This window comes from Mchenga conophoros, linkage group LG14, assembly GCF_057382185.1.
Source record: "Mchenga conophoros isolate Kocher_MC1m ecotype Shallow Benthic linkage group LG14, M_conophoros_male_GT1.1, whole genome shotgun sequence".
Taxonomy (NCBI): Eukaryota; Metazoa; Chordata; class Actinopteri; order Cichliformes; family Cichlidae; genus Mchenga; species Mchenga conophoros.
The window spans coordinates 8,946,629-8,965,794 of NC_140539.1; the positions used below are offsets into that span (position 1 = coordinate 8,946,629).

General features: G+C 39.5%; 1 protein-coding gene across 1 annotated transcript in view; it reads right to left on the bottom strand.

Moving 5' to 3' along the window:
* The window catches only part of LOC146559205 (calsyntenin-2-like), a 331,275-nt gene that overhangs the window by 271,474 nt on the left and 40,635 nt on the right, over nt 1–19,166 (bottom strand). The gene's annotated exons all lie outside the window — the stretch shown is intronic.

Consider the following 19,166-nt stretch of genomic DNA (forward strand, 5'->3'; position numbering starts at 1 on the left):
TGGGGCCTTTTCGGGTTGAGGATGGAGTCAAGCTCAACTCCCAGTCCTACTGCCAGTTTCTGGAAGACACCAGTTTCTGGAAGACACCAGTTTCTGGAAGACACCTTCTTCAAGCAGTGGTACAGGAAGAGGTCTGCATCCTTCAAGAAAAACATGATTTTCATGCAGGACAATGCTCCATCACACGCGTCCAAGTACTCCACAGCGTGGCTGGCAAGAAAGGGAATAAAAGAAGAAAAACTAATGACATGGCCACCTTGTTCACCTGATCTGAACCCCATTGAGAACCTGTGGTCCATCATCCAATGTGAGATTTACAAGGAGGGAAAACAGTACACCTCTCTGAACAGTGTCTGGGAGGCTGTGGTTGCTGCTGCACGCAATGTTGATGGTGAACAGATCAAAACACTGACAGAATCCATGGATGGCAGGCTTTTGAGTGTCCTTGCAAAGAAAGGTGGCTATATTGGTCGCTGATTTGTTTTTGTTTTGTTTTTGAATGTCAGAAATGGATATTTGTGAATGTGGAGATGTTATATTGGTGTCACTGGTAAAAATAAATAATTGAAATTGCCTAATAATTATGCACAGTAATAGTCACCTGCACACACAGATATCCCCCTAAAATAGCTAAAACTAAAAACAAACTAAAAACTACTTCCAAAAACATTCAGCTTTGATATTAATGAGTTTTTTGGGTTCATTGAGAACATGGTTGTTGTTCAATAATAAAATTATTCCTCAAAAATACAACTTGCCTAATAATTCTGCACTCCCTGTATAGCATGTGCTTTTGTCCGTGGGTGGATGTGAGGTTATTGCCAAAGGGATCCGTTTGCAAGCACCTTATTACACTGATGGGCTGAAACTGCGGATTCAGATTATACTTATTGTCAAGAGAACTATCTCCTTAGACAACATAATTCTGCTAACAATAGCCACTGATTACACCCATCATTTATCTCTGTAGAGGCCAAGTCTCTCTCTTTCTGATGTCACCGTGTGTTCCAGTGCATGTTAAATGCAAATTAAGAAAGGAAAGTATGTAGGTATCAGTTTATAAAGTTGTGTTAGCACCAGATGTGAGGCGGGATCAAGTGTGAAAACCTGTGTGCCAGTTTGGTTTCCTGCAGGTTTTAAGTGTTACTGACATAACAAGGACAATGATACATGACCTTTCACTATTGGTGTGAGTCAGGACACGATTGGGGGAAGGGTGGTGTCATTTGGCAGTTACCGTTGGTGATAATGTGGAGGTCGCAGCTATCTACGGATGCCCAGATTTACACCACCTGTTGAGGGCCAAGTGGCTTGGCACTGCTCAGCCTTGTGTCAGAGCCGGCATTGAGTGGACGTAGCATGCTGGGTGCTGCCAAAGAGGCTTAAGCTGCGTGTGTGTGTTTAAAGCTTGGAAACAGAGAACACTTGCAGCTTGGGCACCCAGAGAAGATCAAAAAAGCCTTGCTTATTCCTATGTGCAATAAATGAACTTGACTTTGCAGACCACTGAGTGCTTGTTGTTACAGTATTGGGTTCTATTTTTCCAAATATTGTGTCACCTAAAACATTAATTTCACATACTACCAGCACAATCTGACATCTAATACTAGTTACTTTGTCTGGCTGAAACAACCTAAATAATATTTTAAAGGAAAACTGTGATGATTATTTATTATTTCATTTCTTATTCTTGGACTTTAATACAGAAGCTTTGTGTTACTGGCAGTTAAAATATTACTTACTCTCACCTCACAGCAGGACTGCACCTTTTAAAACCTGTCAGCCGGCTGAGGCAACGACATGGAGTTTGCAGTTTGCATATACAAATGCAAACTGGCTTCAACCCTCAGTTTAAAGAGATGTTACCCTTAATAGTGATCCAAAATTGTCCATAGGCAACTAATGCTGTGAATATAAGCGTGTGCTGGGTTGGCTCCAGAATCACACTGACGTCATAAAAAGCCCAAGACTAGAAAAAGCTGTCTGAAACTAGGCAATATAAACCTGTCTGAAGCTTGAGCTTCCATTATATGTATAACAAATTACATAAAACTGGACTAGAAATCAGTGGCAACAGATCTTGTGGTGTGATAAATCCAAATGTGAAGTTTTTAGTTCAAATCTTTGTCAATATATATAAGGAGGAGATCAGGAGACAGGTACAACACTGAAGGTCTACAACCAACTGTAAAACAAAGTGGAGGCTCTGTCATGGTTTGGGGAATTTGTCAAAATTGATGGAATTATGAACACAGAAAAGTACAGTTGAATTTGGAATAACTGTGCAATAACATCTGGAAAGCAATTGACTGGTAGCATGACCGTGCTCCAAAAAACACTGCCAATGCAGTAAAAGCATACCTGGATAGAAAAACATACAGTGGAACACCATCAGTGAGGGATTTGCCACTCCTCAACATTACTGAAGCAGAAAACAAAACAAAGAGCAGAGCTTTGAATGTCCTTCAGAAAGCATTGAAAACTCTTCCTGAAGACTACTTACAAGAAAGCTGCCTAAGAGAGTTCAGGTTGTGTTGCAGAATAAAGCTGGTCAAACCAAATAGTGACTTTCAAACTCATTTGACTTGTACAAACTCTGTTTTTACCTCATATACTGTTTTTTCCATGTATGTTTGCACGTTTCAATAAATTGCAGCATCCATTTACCATTTTCCTAGCAAAATTCTAAAGAAAAGAGAGGTAGCTCAGGACTTTTGCACATGACTTTCTACAGTGTACCAAATGAAATAAAGTCCTATTTAACACATTTTACTAAAAGGCACTTTTCCAAGGTTTCTTTTTTCTTACAGTGTCCACTAATGAAACTAAGTTCCACCTATACTGACTGACATCCTTTGTGCCCTCTTAAGTGTGTTCTTTCATGTCTTATCTTGTTTTCACCACGATCTCTGTGCTCAGTGAGCAAGACTTGTCTCCATGTCTATCTCCTTAGGGTGAATGGCTCTGTGATCTTCTAGAGTCCATCTTCCAGGCAGCAACTCCGGGCTCATCTATCAATGCCTACTGACACAAGCCAAACAGCAGGTTTCTCGTGTCGTCTCAATGCTCCCTATCTTTAATTCACAGTCACGCAGCAGCACACCTCACGGAGAACCTCTAAGAAACACACAAGTGTTTGTGGAAGCAAACTGAATTTTCTGTGTCCACCTGTCCCTTGGCTGCACACTTGAATTCAGCGCAATCTGAGCCAGATCACACAACAAAAACAAGCCATCCGTCTTTATCATTTTTACAAGAAAAAACCTCTCACATTCACATGTACATTAACAAGAAAACACACATTCCAGCAGTGACAGGGAGATAAATAAATGCCAAGAATGAATTAAATAAATTGAAATGAACAACATGCTCAGATTGCTGATATGCCCAACACTCCTTATCTCCCACCTCACCTGTAAAAAAACATACTGTATGGGCTGATTTGCAATTCCAGACGGAGATGTATAAGTAGAGGGAAATGAGAACGAAAAAAAGGAAATGAAGATAGGGAGATCCAGGTTAAGGGTTTCACCTAGGTTGCATTCGCTTACTCTTCTTATCAGTTGCCGTATTAGAGCTGCTGTTTTCCCCTCGTTCCCCTCACGCTTTCTCCCACCCCTCTCCTTCACGCTCAGGCAATCGTGGACTTCATGTCAGAGCAATATTGCAGCTTAGCAATGAGATGCTAGATAAATGGGTGCACCAGGAGTGTTGTCATCCACCCGTGCACGCGTGTATGTTTTCTAGACTTGATGGGAAAGCTGAGGTGATAATTATAAATGTTTGCAGAAGGAATTACAGTTCCCAGTGGGAGGATGAACCAAGATAACTGTTCTTAAGAGTGCACTGCTAAGAAGGCATAGCAAAAGGGGTGACATTTATATTCACCTAGATGAGCTGCTGATAAAATTCACAGCTACAACAGTGAAATGATGATAATATTGACTGATTGTCCTATGAGCTGAGGAGAATGTCAGTTAGACTTGAGACCCTACAGTCAGTAACAGACTAGTATTTACCGTTCAGCGTCAAGGACATGAAACATGAAGGGCGCGATGCAAATTATTATCAGCTTATGGATGACTGCATCAAAAGATGAATGTTGTTAAATAATGTAGATCATAAAGTGATTTAAGGTCCTATTAACAGGCGAAGCCGCTGCGGTTCACAGTGTTACCTCGCTGCTTTGATTCTCACCAGGCCACTGAGGCCAGCCATCACTGTCATTTTCCTTATGAAGGGTAATGAGATCAACAGTTTGACCTTTACTTACATTGTAACTTTATTAGCATCTATGGCATCGAGCCATATCTTCAGACTTGGGAAAGAGTGATTTTCTCTTATACACAGCAGGATGGGTTGTAGAGAGTGAGCGCTCTAGCTTTGAGTTATAAATGTAGCTGTACAACACCGTTGTACCACCATCAAACAAATTTGATCCTTAATGGAAGACAAAAAAACAAATAAAAGACAGTTACATTGGTGTGTCCGTCATCGGGGCTTACAAAGAGCAAAAAGAGTAAAAAAACCCAATTTGTGCATCATTTGTAGCACCACAATCAGCAGATAAAATAGTCCGGAACGACCTATTTTAAGTTATTGTCACAGTGCTGCTGAATTCAGCTGTCAATACAGAAAAGGGTGAGCATACAGGGATCAATGGTTTTTGGTTGTTTTCTTTTTTTGTAATTTCAAATGCAACCTTTGTGTCAGCTAAACAAACATTAGCAATCACTCAAACAGTTTCTTTTGCATAAAGGTCGAGCTGCTGTACTTCACAGACAGAGAAAAGAATGAAAGGTATATCTACATTCAGAGATGGAGAAAGAAGGACGATAGGACATGAGAGGAAGGAGAGAGCTGGAGCTCTCAATACAAATTATTGTGGGTTTTCCCCACACTGAGCCACTACAACAGAACTTAGGTTTCTCTCACCTGCAGAATCCCACTTTAACCCATGACTGGACTCATTTTTCTGTTTAGGAAAGTTTGTATTCCCATATACAGTTTGTGTTTTTTTAACTGCAGTATAAACATAGCTGGTAGAAATTTCCTTTCAAAGACCTACTTTTTACTTTCTTACTTTGGTAAAAGTTAAAACACTGATTCAAATTGTTTTCTTGAGTAAAAGAGAAAAAAACACAGGCTCTAAAATTACTCAGAGTATTTATTAGCACAAGTATCTGTACTTCTGCTTTAGAAATGGCTGTATTTTGTCACCGCTGATGATTTCATATCTGATGATGTTCTTTCCTGTGACATTCTTCACCTGGACACCTGTTCCCAGTGTTTCTAAAACTAAAGTGATCTTCGCTAGCCCAATGAGTTAGCTCTAGATTCACTAGAGTAACTTTGCATCACTCATAGTTCGAAGTCCTTGACTGGCTTTTGAAGCAGTCTGAAACAAGCTGTTTTAGCTACCTTTAAATCAGCTTTCTTCTGATTAGCTGCCCATGCAAACAAAAGGTTGAATAGCAGGGTGGGGCTTCTGTGTTCGTAGAGTTGTCATTTACAGAGCCAAGACTATAAAAGCCCATCTGTTAGTCTTGTACACAAATAAGAAAAACGTAGGCCTCTTTTAAGATAGCTGCGAACAAGCAGTATGCATTTTTATTAAATCTGTAATACGTGTTAAAATGCAAACATTTAAATCTGCCTATCTACGTGTCAAGAGGATCTTTTATACTCATATAGCACAGAACATCTGATAGGAAACTGATTAAAACAGAAGAAATGTGCTTCTAATTACAGTAGAACCATATGGGTGTGTGTGTACACATTTTAATTGTTATTGTGAGCTATAATCAGCTAACTCTGAGATACAGCTTTATGCACACTTTTGAGAAACCTTGTGTGCAAGCTTGTTTTCCTCATCTGAAGTGATTCTCAACTCGTCTGCTGCACTCTTAACCTCGCCGAGCCTTGATAGAGTGCAGCATGCCAATGTGTTGACACTCTCGTGGCCGTGCTGAGAAATCCCAATCACAGCCAATATCAACACACAGCTTACTGCCGCAAGCCATGTCGACTCCCTATAACTACAAAAAAAGGTATACTGCGAGACTGCAAGATGCAAAACGTGATCCGAGCCTACACGTGCACAGATGAACACGCGCACAGAGCAATGAACAGACACAAGCATCCAAGCACAAAGACATCCAGTGAATACAATGTTTTCCCATGCTTTGTATTTGATTGTTGTCAAAATAAAAGATTGTATGGAGTTAATTAAGCATATCCAGGATCTCCTTATCAATATGAATAGAGAGCCAGGAGAGATATTTTCTCACTAAAAGGCAAGATAGGTCAAACCTCTTTCCCCCTGTGCTTGTTTAGTGAGTGTAGCCATTAACGTTATCAGTACTACTTCTCTTGTCGGGACTATTTTTCCAGCTGTCTAAAAGGATTTAGGCTGGCTGTGGTTTTACCAGAATTTCAAATGTTAATAATGTCAGGACTTGTTGCCGACTGAGATTATCTTCACCTTATTCAGCCCCCCAACTTCTGCTACATATATACATTCACTGATACACGGTAACGGAGAGAGCAGAAGAGAGAATGAACAATTCATGACAGTAAGTGCACTTATTGGTTTTCCTTTTTTTCAGATATGTAGGGTTGTGATGTGATTTCGTTTAAAGCCAGACCCAAATGCAGACAAAGAGTAAAATGAAAAGCCGCCTTTATTAAGAGCTAATACAAAATTGCAATGTGAAAAGACAACTTATCCAAAAATACAGGAGTTTAATTCAAAACAAACAAGCAAAATAAAAAATAAAAAATTAATAAGATCAGAATTAGGATGACCAAAACATGAGGGAAACGAGAGATGAGACAACAGAGGAAAGGTGAAACAGCAGACAATCAAACAAATAAAACAGGGTAGACAGGACTGTTTGTGCACAGGAGGCTGATTAAGAAAATGCAAATAGGAGGGAAACAATGCATAGCTGGCAGGAATCATGGCAACCCCGAGCAGATGTAAAACTCAAAGCAAAACTAAAAAAAACCCCAACTAATTAGCAAAGTAAATCAGGAAACGGGTGAAACAAGGAGACATAAGGCATTAGAATGAATACATGAGTACACAAGTGAACTAACTCACCAAACTCAAAGACTCAAAGTAGGAACATACATCTGCATGATGGGTTTGAATATCTTTTCTTTGAGATAGCTTTGCAACTTGTTTTCCTTTATAAAAAAAAAATGGCATTAATCATACGCTGCAACATTTTTCACTTTCTACAGTACAGTTAATAAACAGTATGACAATAATGCAAATAAATATATAACTATAAACATTTGACTACACGCTTCGGCTTATAGCAGTCTGGAATCTCACAGTTACCATGTGAGTTGCATTTACCTCTGATCCCTGTAGCCCTGCACATACCACCCATGATGGCAGTTCGCCAGAACCACACAACTAAGGGCAAAGGGACCGGTAACCTTAAATAGTTGATAATATGATAATATGATCATAACTTCTAATTAAAATCACTTTCGGTCTGAACTTTAGGACCTTTTGACTGAGGGGCCAAATGACAATAGCGATTAGATTCAGATGAGAATTTCATATAATGCTTATTAATGGTCATTAGAACCTACAGTGAAGTTATTTAGAAAGACAGCATATTGTACTCTATATAATTACATACTGAGAAGCGCTTTGTATGTTTTTACATCAGTCTGACACACACACACACACACACACACACACACACACACACACACACACACACACACACACAGAATGCTAACTAAGATCTTAATAGGTTTGTAATTTAATCCACTATAAAAAAAGAAGAAGAAGGTTTGTACGGAGGCATGAGTTGCCTCCCTTGTGGTAAATTAAGTTTTATCTCTCCTGGCCAGCTGCACTTGCTTTATTCTTATCTAAAAAAGAGGGCGATTTATGCTCATGTCCAAATATGTACAATTAAGTTTCTGACATTCAAGGAGATGGAGCACAAACACACTTATGGGCACATGCTAAAAAAAAATCCGGCAGGGAGACAATTCTAATTAGCGTTTAGACTGATGACCTGACTAAATAATAAGCTGAAGCTTGGTGTTGGCCTCTTAGCCATAAACAGTGGTGCCAGCTGGGGGTTAAAAACAAATTGAACTTGTTATTTTCCTAACTGGGCACAATTGGCAGTGCTTTCTGAGGCCAGTCGTCTTGGCGTGTGTTAAATTAGTCCTATTGACAGCGTGTTTACCCTCTCATTCCAGTCACCGCAGGCACAACTTTTGGAGCCGAGGCTTAGATTTGTGATTACATGTTTGAAATAAAAGCACAGAAAACAGGGCTCAGGAGTGACAATACAGCAAGAGTACTTTAAAATAACTGCAACACCGAAATAACAGTGCTTTTTTTTTTTCTTCAGCTAGAATTGGATTTATCTCTCCCTTGTTTGCTTTTAAATAGCTAGAGGCACCACTGCTCACTGACTATAGCTAAATTAAGGCTTTTGCATGCTAACCTGTTGTTCTGGTAACTGCTTCAATTGAATCTGTAGAAAAGTTTGTCATCCAACACACAAACTGGAAGTGATTGCCATCCTAATCGATAAGGACTAGATTGGATTGGACTAGATAAGTTTATGAGTTCTTCTGAGATGAGTAAACATCAACTGGACTTTCCAAAATGGCTGACCGTGACCAAATTTAAAAAAAAAAGACTTCAGCAGAGAGTGAGCCACATAGCCGAGTGTGAACACTCCATTTCACACCTACACCGGCATGATTAACGAACTGCAGGTGGTCGACTTTGATAACGCCGCAAAGCACGATGGGAGACAGACCCTCTAACACGGTTAAAAGGCAGAAAGTGGGGAGGAAATAGAGACTAAAGTGGGCCGGAAAGGAGAGGCTTCTAAAGGTAAAAGGCAAGCTGTAAAAGCCGTTGTCAAGGCTTTTAGAGCCATGTTATTTGGACTACTTAGCCCAAAATGCTCCGCACGGCAAAGTGCGATGCTGACAGAAATCCCATTCACGCCAGCGGAGGGAAAGTAATGGGCAGCATTAACAAGAAAGGCCCTTAAAGTTTTCAGGGTGTTTATTATGAGACGGGAGACGCAAATGTGTCCCAGAAGCCATTTCCCTATTTATCTCCACATATCTGTGTGTGTGTGCGTGTGTGTCTGTCTGACCTTGAGGACCTACACAGTAAGTGAATCCAGACACCCTTCCCATGTGGATTTTATTCATATATTCCTTCATAAGCACATGTGCTCACACACACGCAGAGAAAAAAAACAAACCAAAAAAATCAGCTTACAGCTCTGGATCCATTCACACGCTTTGGCTGCTGCACCGGCGTCCCAAAAGACATTCTCATATTTTGAAGTGAATATCTGTTTGAGCTGGCAGAGCACCAGACAACTGCATAATGTTTGGAGATGAAGAGAAAACATGACAGAGAGCAGTGTTAAAAAAGCCCATGTCCTTTCCTCTCGCTTTCCTTCCCTCATGGTCGTTTAAGGCTGCTGGTATTTTTGGCTCACTTGTTTACAGCGTTCTAGGTGCAGTCTCACCCTGAGTCACTCCATATTTAGACTGATATTCAACCAGAAGCAAATGCACCTTCACCTGTCACTTTGTCACTGCTCATCCTGACACTTATTGAATGATGGAAAGGCTTTTTTGTTATCCTCATGGCTGTAAGCAAGGGTGACAAACTCTGGGTTCATGAGCACCCCCTCGCACGAAAAGAATCTGGCCTATCATCAAAATCACCTTTTTGATTGCCTCTTTTTTACTTTATAAGGAAGGTGCTTTCATTTATATCGCTAGTTTAAGCTTGAACTCAAGTCTTAAAGTTACCTGTTGAAGCCCGTGGCACGATCTCAGAACCAATGTGCAGCACAATGCAAGTTTTCAGAGGTTACCTGCAATGTGCATTCTGTGTAGGGCTGCGTAAATCACAGGGGAAACAAGTAATCTGTGCTTTCATTTTGGGAATGTCAGCTTTTGGACAAAGCACAGCATGGTGAAAAAAGTGTGTGTAAGACTGGTGTGTAAACATCTACAGACTGCAGTGCACTGTGCAAAGTTTATTTTTCATATACACTGGTAGTATATTTAAACTACCAGTATTAGCTTATCTAGGTCGTGTGTACAGACCTACATCGTGCATTGAAAAAACTTTGTGCATATTTGCAGATGTCCACAGCACCTTTGCATTACTAATCCACTGTTCTCAAACCCTGTGTAGCTATTTTCACTAATTTTAGTGAAAGTGTGATGCTGCAGCCTCTATTTCGTGAACAGTCCACAGTCGGTGTAGCCAAAGGGTAAGTTGGCTGCTGAATACAAAGTCCGTGTTAGAGCCAGCAGCTCCAGCTTTTCAAAACCATCATACATCATCAGTGTTCAGCAACTGCTGATGCACATCAGACTGAATAGCTGAATCACTAAATTAAATCGTGTGTCACTAAAACAAATAAAATAAACAACACTAAATTGGATGATTGTAATATTTTATTGTGACTAATGCCACTGCTGCCTGGGAATCCTACACAGCTTTTTTGCTTCAACATGACTCATGTACTGTTGGGCTGTTCCTTTGAGTCTCAGCACAGAGTAAAAGTAGCAGAAAAAAGATGTGTAAAAAAGCTTTTACTGCAATTCCATTTTTTCAGTTCAATTTAATTTGATTTTATTTACATAGCGCTAACTTACAACCAGTCACCTAAAGCTGCTTTATATTGTAAGGTGAAAAGCCTACAATAATACAGAGAAAACCCAAACAATCAGATGGCCCCATATGAACAAGCAGTTGGCGAAAGTGGGAAGGAAAAACTTCCTTTTAACAGGAAGAAACCTCCTGCAGAGTCAGGCTCAGGGAGGGCTATCTGCGGTGCCTTACTGCAACCATCTCAGTGTAATTTTCACCAGTAAAAAAACAAAAAAGTCACAAAATATGACAAAATCGATATTTACAAATTCCAAACTGTACTACTAACTTTACTACACTCCTCTTTATATACGTATATGATAATCAAATAGTAATATAACAGTCTTTGCCTACATCAGTGACACATTTTAATATATATTTTTGTTTAATTTAAAAATTATAAATAAATGTGAGAGAATGACATCATCCACCATTATTTAACCAGTGGACATTATCCTTGCTTTTATTTTGAAAGTTCACTTTTCATTCAGCCTTTTGGACAGACTCCATCTCTACCATCCTGGACTGCTGGTAACACACACATATATACACCCACAAACACAAACACAATATAAATCTGCTGAAAACAAATCAAAACCAACTCTCCTCCAGAAAACAGGCCAAGCAGAGGAAACTCACAACAAGCAGCTAGTTTGACTGACAATCCATTACATCTGCATCCTCTAAAAAGCTGAAATAAACACCTTTTGTTTGTTTTTCAATATATGTTATTAATTTTTGGTTGATGGTTTGATATCATCTTTGTCAAGTCTGTAACATTTGATTTATTAAGGGTTCTTTTTGTTTTGTTTTCATTTTGTTTTGTTTTTTTTTTGGGGGGGGGGGCTTAATGTAAGATTCATTAGTGTGTTTGTGTGTGTTTTTATTACACATTTTTTCTACTGTTATGTTATTATTGATAGCAAAACAAGTGGAAATAGCTTTAGCTTTAGTGGAATTTCTTTTGAAGCAATCTTCTCACGTGTCGCTGTGGCCTCCTACCAAAACATTTCACTCTTTCTACACTGCCAGAAACAGCGATCCCTTTGTCGTGGTGTCTGTAATGATCTGTGATTTCGGTTATAAATCCTTACTTCTTCTTCTCGCTTTGTGTTATTTTTTTATTCTGTGCCTCCTGCGTTCCCTTTGTCTTTGTTTTATTTTGAAGTTTTGTTCCTCATGGGGCGTCCGATATTTCTGCTTCCCTCCTTCGTTCTCTTCCCCACCCTTGAGTGAATCACCTGTTTGTTACTACCCTCCTCTCCGTAGAGTGTAGCGCAGTCCGTTTTCATCGCTCTGGGCATCACTTAGCGCTGGTTTGTCAAAGGTACTAGCAGGGCTCATTGATGTGAGCTTTGCCAGGTGTCCCCTGGGCACCAGGTAATGAGATTAGTAAGGGGGATCTGTCGCTGACAACTCAGCTTTTATCAGAGTGTGTGGTATGACACTGTATTTCTCACTAACTAGGCAGCTCATTCTCTTTCTCTAACAATACTTTCTTTAAAGATATAACACATTTAGGTATCAACTTGAAAGAAAGGCAGATATTAAAACAGAGGTCACAGGTCAAATGTGACATGATTTTAGAATACAAACTGTAATTTAGATTCCCCATATACCAGTATCATTTCCTAAATGCTGATTACACTACAGGATGTGGACACGTTTTTTAAACCGTGTCTATTCCCTCAGTGTTTGTCACGTAGTTTCTACTCCTTTATGTTCCCAAGCCTCTTCTTGTTGTTTGCCTCTGCATACGTCTGGTATCCTTTTTAGAAAAACTCCTTTAGTGAAGGCAAATTTCAGCTCGTCTGTCCCCAGCAAAGACATCCGCTTTTTTACACACAGCCATAATTGGCATCCTCCTTTAATCTTGTTAATCTGTTTCCTTACTTTTTCATCTCATTTTCTCTCCATCAGCCTTTGTATCTAAATGACAAGTTCACAGCAAACGATGTGATGGCGCTGTGATTAGCTTTCATATGAGAAATACTCAGTGTACTGCCTCATAATACTACGTAATAGAAATTATAAATAAGCCACCCATAGAGTAATGCTGGTTTTATCATTAGCTGAAGTAGAGTCTATTTCACTTTCCCGGAGGCAGGTGACATTGCCTCTCATTTGTGCTGCAGGGAATGGTGTTTACTAAAGCAGGGCTGGGGCACTTTACAATCACCTGTACCAGCATTACGCATTCATAAGTGCAAGCAACATAATGGGAAATGTTATGGATTGTTTGAAGCATGTCCTCAACGGGATAATTGTGGGCTGAAACCTGCAACAGGCGGATAGGCTCCGATATTTGAAATGTACTCTTTCACAAATGGCAGCGCTTTCCTCTAAACAGATCTACACACACGGGCGCACAGAACTGCAGTCATCTGACGTTCAGCCTTCATAAAACACATCCAAAAATAGTCCAGTGTTATCATTTTAAACCCTGCATTAGATTGATGGTTTGTTCAATCTGATAAGCTAGACCACAGCTCATTTATCTTGACTGTCATGGTCCTCACCATTCCTCAAAATTACAGCCCTGCTTTCATTAGATTTTTATGAAAACTGAAAAAGAATATGAAAGATTCGCACAATAAAGTGTCACAGACCCTTAAGTCGGACTTTTGCCTTTATCTTTCCACATATTGTTATTATGTTTTTCGCAGTTCATCCGTCTGCTGCGCTGGACGAGGCCTCCCCCCTCCTCCCCGTCTCTCTCTGACCTCATGTTTCGTGTCCTTGAGGCAGGAATGAAATTATATGCAGTTTATTGAGCTTCACTCCATCTTCAAACCTGATACTGCTGAATGGGCTTCTGAATAAATGAGAGCTTGTGCAGTGCAGAGGGAAATTATAGACATTGTAAATGGCTGTGGTGTGGGTCTTATCACGGCCATGTCTACTGCTACTGACTCTGAAACTACAGTTTTAATGCCTTATTATTGTATTAAATGACACGCTTTGCTTAGCAAGCAGCAATTAAAAATATCTGTTAAAAGTTCTGTCATCATATCAAGTGAAATATTGAAACTCTTAACGTGTGACAAGTGACAATCTTTTTTTTTAAACTAGAGTCACTAAATAACTTCAAATTAAAAAGACAAATTAAAAAATTATCTCCCACATGTGCGCTTTCCTGTGGCTCTTTAAAGCTTTATTGCATCTTTCTGCTCTTTGTTATAGTTTTGTGGCTCGCTAATTTGATATTTGGTCTCCACTTAAAGTTGTCATCACTCAGAGTGTCTTTAGTTGCATTTTTTCCTGTCTTAAAAAAAAATTAAAAAAAACAACTCCCAACCTTATTGCTCACTACCTGCCTAGCAGTAAACAGACAAAGTTATAAAATAGCATGTGAACAAAGTGGATCACTTATCAGTTAATGAGACCGATATTTCTCTAAGGAGCCGTGGAGATGAAAAACAGAGATAAAAGGCGAGCGAATATTGGACTTTCATTCATCAGGTGGTTAGAAACATGACTCCAAATGAATGCTAATGTTGCTCCATATCTGATCGATATATAAATATGCAACAAACAATTTGTTTCCCCTAACCTTGAAAAGTAAAAAGTCATAAACTGGTAATCTTTTCTTTGCACAAGCTGCACTGGCACGTTAGATGGCAATGACACTATCACTAACAGCCACATATTAATAACTGTTATTTCAGACAATACTGAGATCATAATTACCTAAAATGACTACATCCATCCATTCTCTTTCCGCTTTTCTTCCGCTTACCATTTCAGGGTCCCAGGGGTGGGGGAGGGGCTAACAATTATTAAATGCATCATGGATTTAAAAGAGAACTTATGAAGGACATATGCTCATGTGACCTAACTTTAGGGATTGACCAATGCAACATGTTGACCTATGCAAACAATAGGCAGTAGATGACATCACCATTAGTTGTGAACACTGTACTCTGAAGTTTCATCACCGGCCCTTTTTCCCAATACAGTGTTGTTTTTGTGGAGCCACAAGTTATTGAAATGTGGAATGATAAGCTAAAGTGCTCTGGAAAGTTTAGTTAGCATGCTCCCTCCATAACTTGTAATGGCTAATGCGTGCTAAATAACACATTATTAAAACACTAGAATTTTACTCACAAAAGCTTAAGCACTGCTATCTTCTATACCACTCAGCACATTATAGCATTAGTCAGATGCTTCATTAAAATACTCCAAAAGGTACCAACAGCACACACGTGATGGAGAGCTCCAGTGTAATGATTCAGAGTCATTGAGGTGAGGCTCAGCAAATGCTGATCGGTGTGGCCATGTCCCCAACTACAGCATGAGTTACAAAATCTTCATCACACTCAGAGTTGTTATGGTGGGGGAAGCTATCTACAAAGGCCTGGCTGTAAGTATTTTGTTTTTAATGTTATAACGTTGGACGTTTAAACATATGAGTCTATGGAGACTGACTTGTCTTTGGAGCCAGCCTCATGTAGTTAGAAAATTTCTGAACTGTTTTCAAACTCTGAAGTGGAAGAATAGAAGTCTTTCTAGTCATGAATGTTGTTGGCCAAAATGTCTTTTCTATTGTTGGTCTCAAACTGAAATACAGAGTGAGTTTTAAAAAGCTATATATTATTATGTTTTTTATGACTTTCTGGCCAAAAAGAACACGAATGCTTGTCTCACATTACAACAAAAATCTTGATGATCCTCAAGACTTTTGGGAAAATATTCTGTGAACGAGACAAAAGGGGAACTTTTTTAGAAAGTTTCAGTCCCGTTATATCTGACAAAAACTAACAGCATTTCATACAAAATTATAGCAACAATCATGGTGGTGGTAGTGTGATGGCCTGGGTCCTCTGCTCTCTCCCGTGGCTTTGTGCTCTGAAGCTCGAGAGCACTTCGGTGAAGACAATCCAGGACAATGATCTGAAACACCTAATCAGCAAGTTCACCTCTGAATATATCAAAAAAAGAAGAAGAAGGTTTTAGACTGAACAAGTCAAAGTCTGGACTTTCCTGTTGACCTTAATCAGGCTGTTCATGGCTAAATTGCAACAATTTCACAAAGATGAGAAAAAGACAACGATGTGAAAGAGTCGTTGTCTTTAATCGCATACATTTCTGTTCTTGCTGTCAAGGGTTGCACAACCAGTTATTGTTTAGGGGGGAATTACTTTCTCATACAGGGCCAGGTTTCCCTTAAATGAAATAAATGAAGTAATTTAAAAAACACAGTTTGTATTTACCCAGGTTATCTTTTTCTAATATTTAAATTTTATATTAAAAGTTCTCTGTACAGTCACTACTTCATATTTCAGACTCAGACTTGATGATTGTGTACACAACATCTCTATCTCCCACCCACAGCCTGGCAGGCTAGAAAACCATTGGCAAGGTCGTGTTCCCCTTCGCTGCACTCTTGTGAAAGATAAGGCATCAAAACAAAAGCAGCTACATTGAAACAAACGTAGAAACTTCCAGAAACAGGGGATCAGTGCCCTCTGTGGCAAAAGGAGACAAAGATGGGGGGATAGAGATACTGCATGGGGAGAGATGGTGAATAGGAGACATGAGGATAATCCAGCCACTACAGTCAGTCTCCCAGGAGAAGGATCGCGGGGAAGAGTGAAGTGGAGAAAGTCAAATAAACCTCTCTTTCTGTACTTTTCTTTTATCACCTGCCTCTCTGCCATCACAGAGTCAATCCACAATGGAGGAAGTAAGCAGATTAGCTTGTTCGCCCATCAGAAAAGGGATTACATTTACCCATTTCCTCCGTCTGAGAAAGTTGAAGCCAGATGAAAATGTGTCTGGGAGCGCAAACTTTTTGACGAATCCATGAGTGATTGAGGTTCCAGGAAAAGAGGCTTTTCTGTGTCCCTGTGTCAAATTTACTTGGAGAGGAGGCAGATTTGCTCATGGGGAATATGAAAACAACCAGAGCTTGATAACAAATATGATCCGAGAAAGCTCAGAGATGTAATTTTAGTTGTTCTCGCTCTGTTCTCTTTGAATTCATTGATCTGGGTTTCAGAAATAAAGCTTGTTTGGTGCAATATTAATGAAGTGATGTGCAGATTTAACCACAGCATGGACAGAATAATTACTGAAAAACTGATTAGGTATAAACTGACAGGCGGGCTATTATTTTCTGTTAAATAACTGTATGGAGAGACATTAAACCAATTACTGCACAGAAAATTTACATATTTTTTAAAGCGAGCACATCTGTAATGTTGACAGATTTACATCTCATTTTTCAGTCTCCAATCATTCCTCATAAATGCTCCCCAAAAAATCTCTCTATTTTCTGAGCTCAGATGAAATGCATTTAAATACACACATTCGGAGCATAAAGCTGATCCTCCTGTGAGTTCAGTACACTTTATGTTTGAAAGTCAGCCTCTGGTCTTTTTCTGCCTTTGATGTTAACAAGCCTTGTTAATTGCCATGGTGGAAAAGCGTTGGCTCCTGTGCCTACTATCATAATTATCTGCCCCTCACAAGATTGATTCCAGAAAAAAAAAGGAAAAAAAAAACAGAGCACATATCTGGGGAGGTTTCTTTGATGTAGCCGAAAAACCTGGAGTAGGTAATAAAGAGGTTTACTGGTGCTGTTTGCAATTTTTTTGATTGGCTCGACCCTTGATTGAATAAAGCAGTTGCGTTATGCTTTATTGATACTGCTCGGGTGCAAGGCGGTGGGTGGAATTGAGGGTAGTGTTTTTGTTAGACTTTAAATTATATGTTGGACAACGGGTCATAACACCCTAACAAGAAGTGAAATAAGATGGAAAATTACATGTGTGCAAAAAAAATAATTCTGTAGCTGTTTACAAGCAAGATGTGCAACTACACTCAGTAATTAAATTGAATGTGAATGATCCTTGCAGGGAGACTGAGCCACAGTAGCTGTAGAGTTTAAGTTGAAAACAAAAAAATAAAAAGATGTGTGAAAATAACAGATGACAGAATGTGCCATCAGTGATTAAGAGTAATTCATGTTGACGTGTGCACATTTTTGGTTGGCGTGTAAGAATCTTTTACATTTACGGTTCAGTTCATGCCTCATTTTTTCAAATTCATGAGAAAAAAGGTCCACCTTTATGCTTTGACCTTGCTAGCATGCTTTTAAACCGTGCTTGCATTAACCACCACACAGCTAAACTATCTTACCAAAGAGTTTTGCTGGCATATCAGAATCTAGTTTGTAGCGATTTAGATACAGTAATAGAATGACACCAAAATCCTCCTTCTGTGTCTTTTTGACATTTTATTTTTATAATCTTATGTGACCTACAAGTTGTACAGAGACACTGCTGCTGATTTGTTATTAGTGTGTCTAACACACGTCTTGTGTAGTGGACAGGGGCGTAATCCCCCCCCCCCCCCAAATAATCAGACCCAACCAATATAACCTTGCATAAATCTTGCATAAAAAGGCTGTTGATTTTCTTTATTCATTTTAGGTATTACTAGCAAAATAGTTGCATGTTTAGTCATCTGGGAATTTACCCAGAGACCTTGAAACCCTTTTATGTTCAGCTTAAAATAGAGAGCACGGCACCACAAACCAGAAACGTTTGCGGCAAACGCTGGTTGTTGGTCTGACGATGACTAGACAAAAATGTTTTTAACATATCACTGAACGCTTCTGTGAGCCAGGATTTAAATTAGTCATGAATCTAAAAATTCTGGCTGCAAACCCACAGGCCTGTGTGAGGGTAACAAATTTTTGATAACAGTACCTCTTATTTGTTTATAGTCTTGGAAAGTGTGAAATTGAGTTTATTTTCACTTGAGCTACATAAGTGCTGTCACTGTGAGCTAACATGGGGTTTTCCCCAAGCTCTCTCCACACTGTCTGGAAGTAATAAATTATGTTTTTAAAAAAGTATTTTCTTTTATTTTGATTGTAATGTGAAAAGATGTGACATTTGAACTTAACACTGATACTGATTTATGATGTGTTAGGTTTTAATTGAAGATGAACTCCCTGGAGTTTGACAAGACTAACAAATTATCACTACAACTGTAAGACTTGACCTCAAATGAGACAGTGCAAGTTTTAAATTAATAGAAAATGAAAAAAATTTTCAGCTGCTCCCTTATTTCTGAAGGGCTTCCCAAAGCAAATGGATCCATAAACCCCTCCTGACGTAACCCTCCCACTGATCCAGGCTTGGTGCACGCACTGGGAATGTATGAACTTGAACAATACTCCATCAGCCTTTTACTGTTCACTGTACAAGTTTATGGAGCGATCGTGGCTCAAGAGTTTGCCTTGTAATCGGAAGGTTGCCGGTTCGAGCCCCGGCTTGGACAGTCTCGGTTGTTGTGTCCTTGGGCAAGACACTTACCCGTTGCCTACTGGTGGTGGTCAGAGGGCCCGGTGGCGCCAGTGTCCGGCAGCCTCGCCTCTGTCAGTGCGCCCCAGGGTGGCTGTGGCTACGATGTACCTTGCCATCACCAGTGTGTGAATGGGTGGATGACTGGATGTGTAAAGCACTTTGGGGTC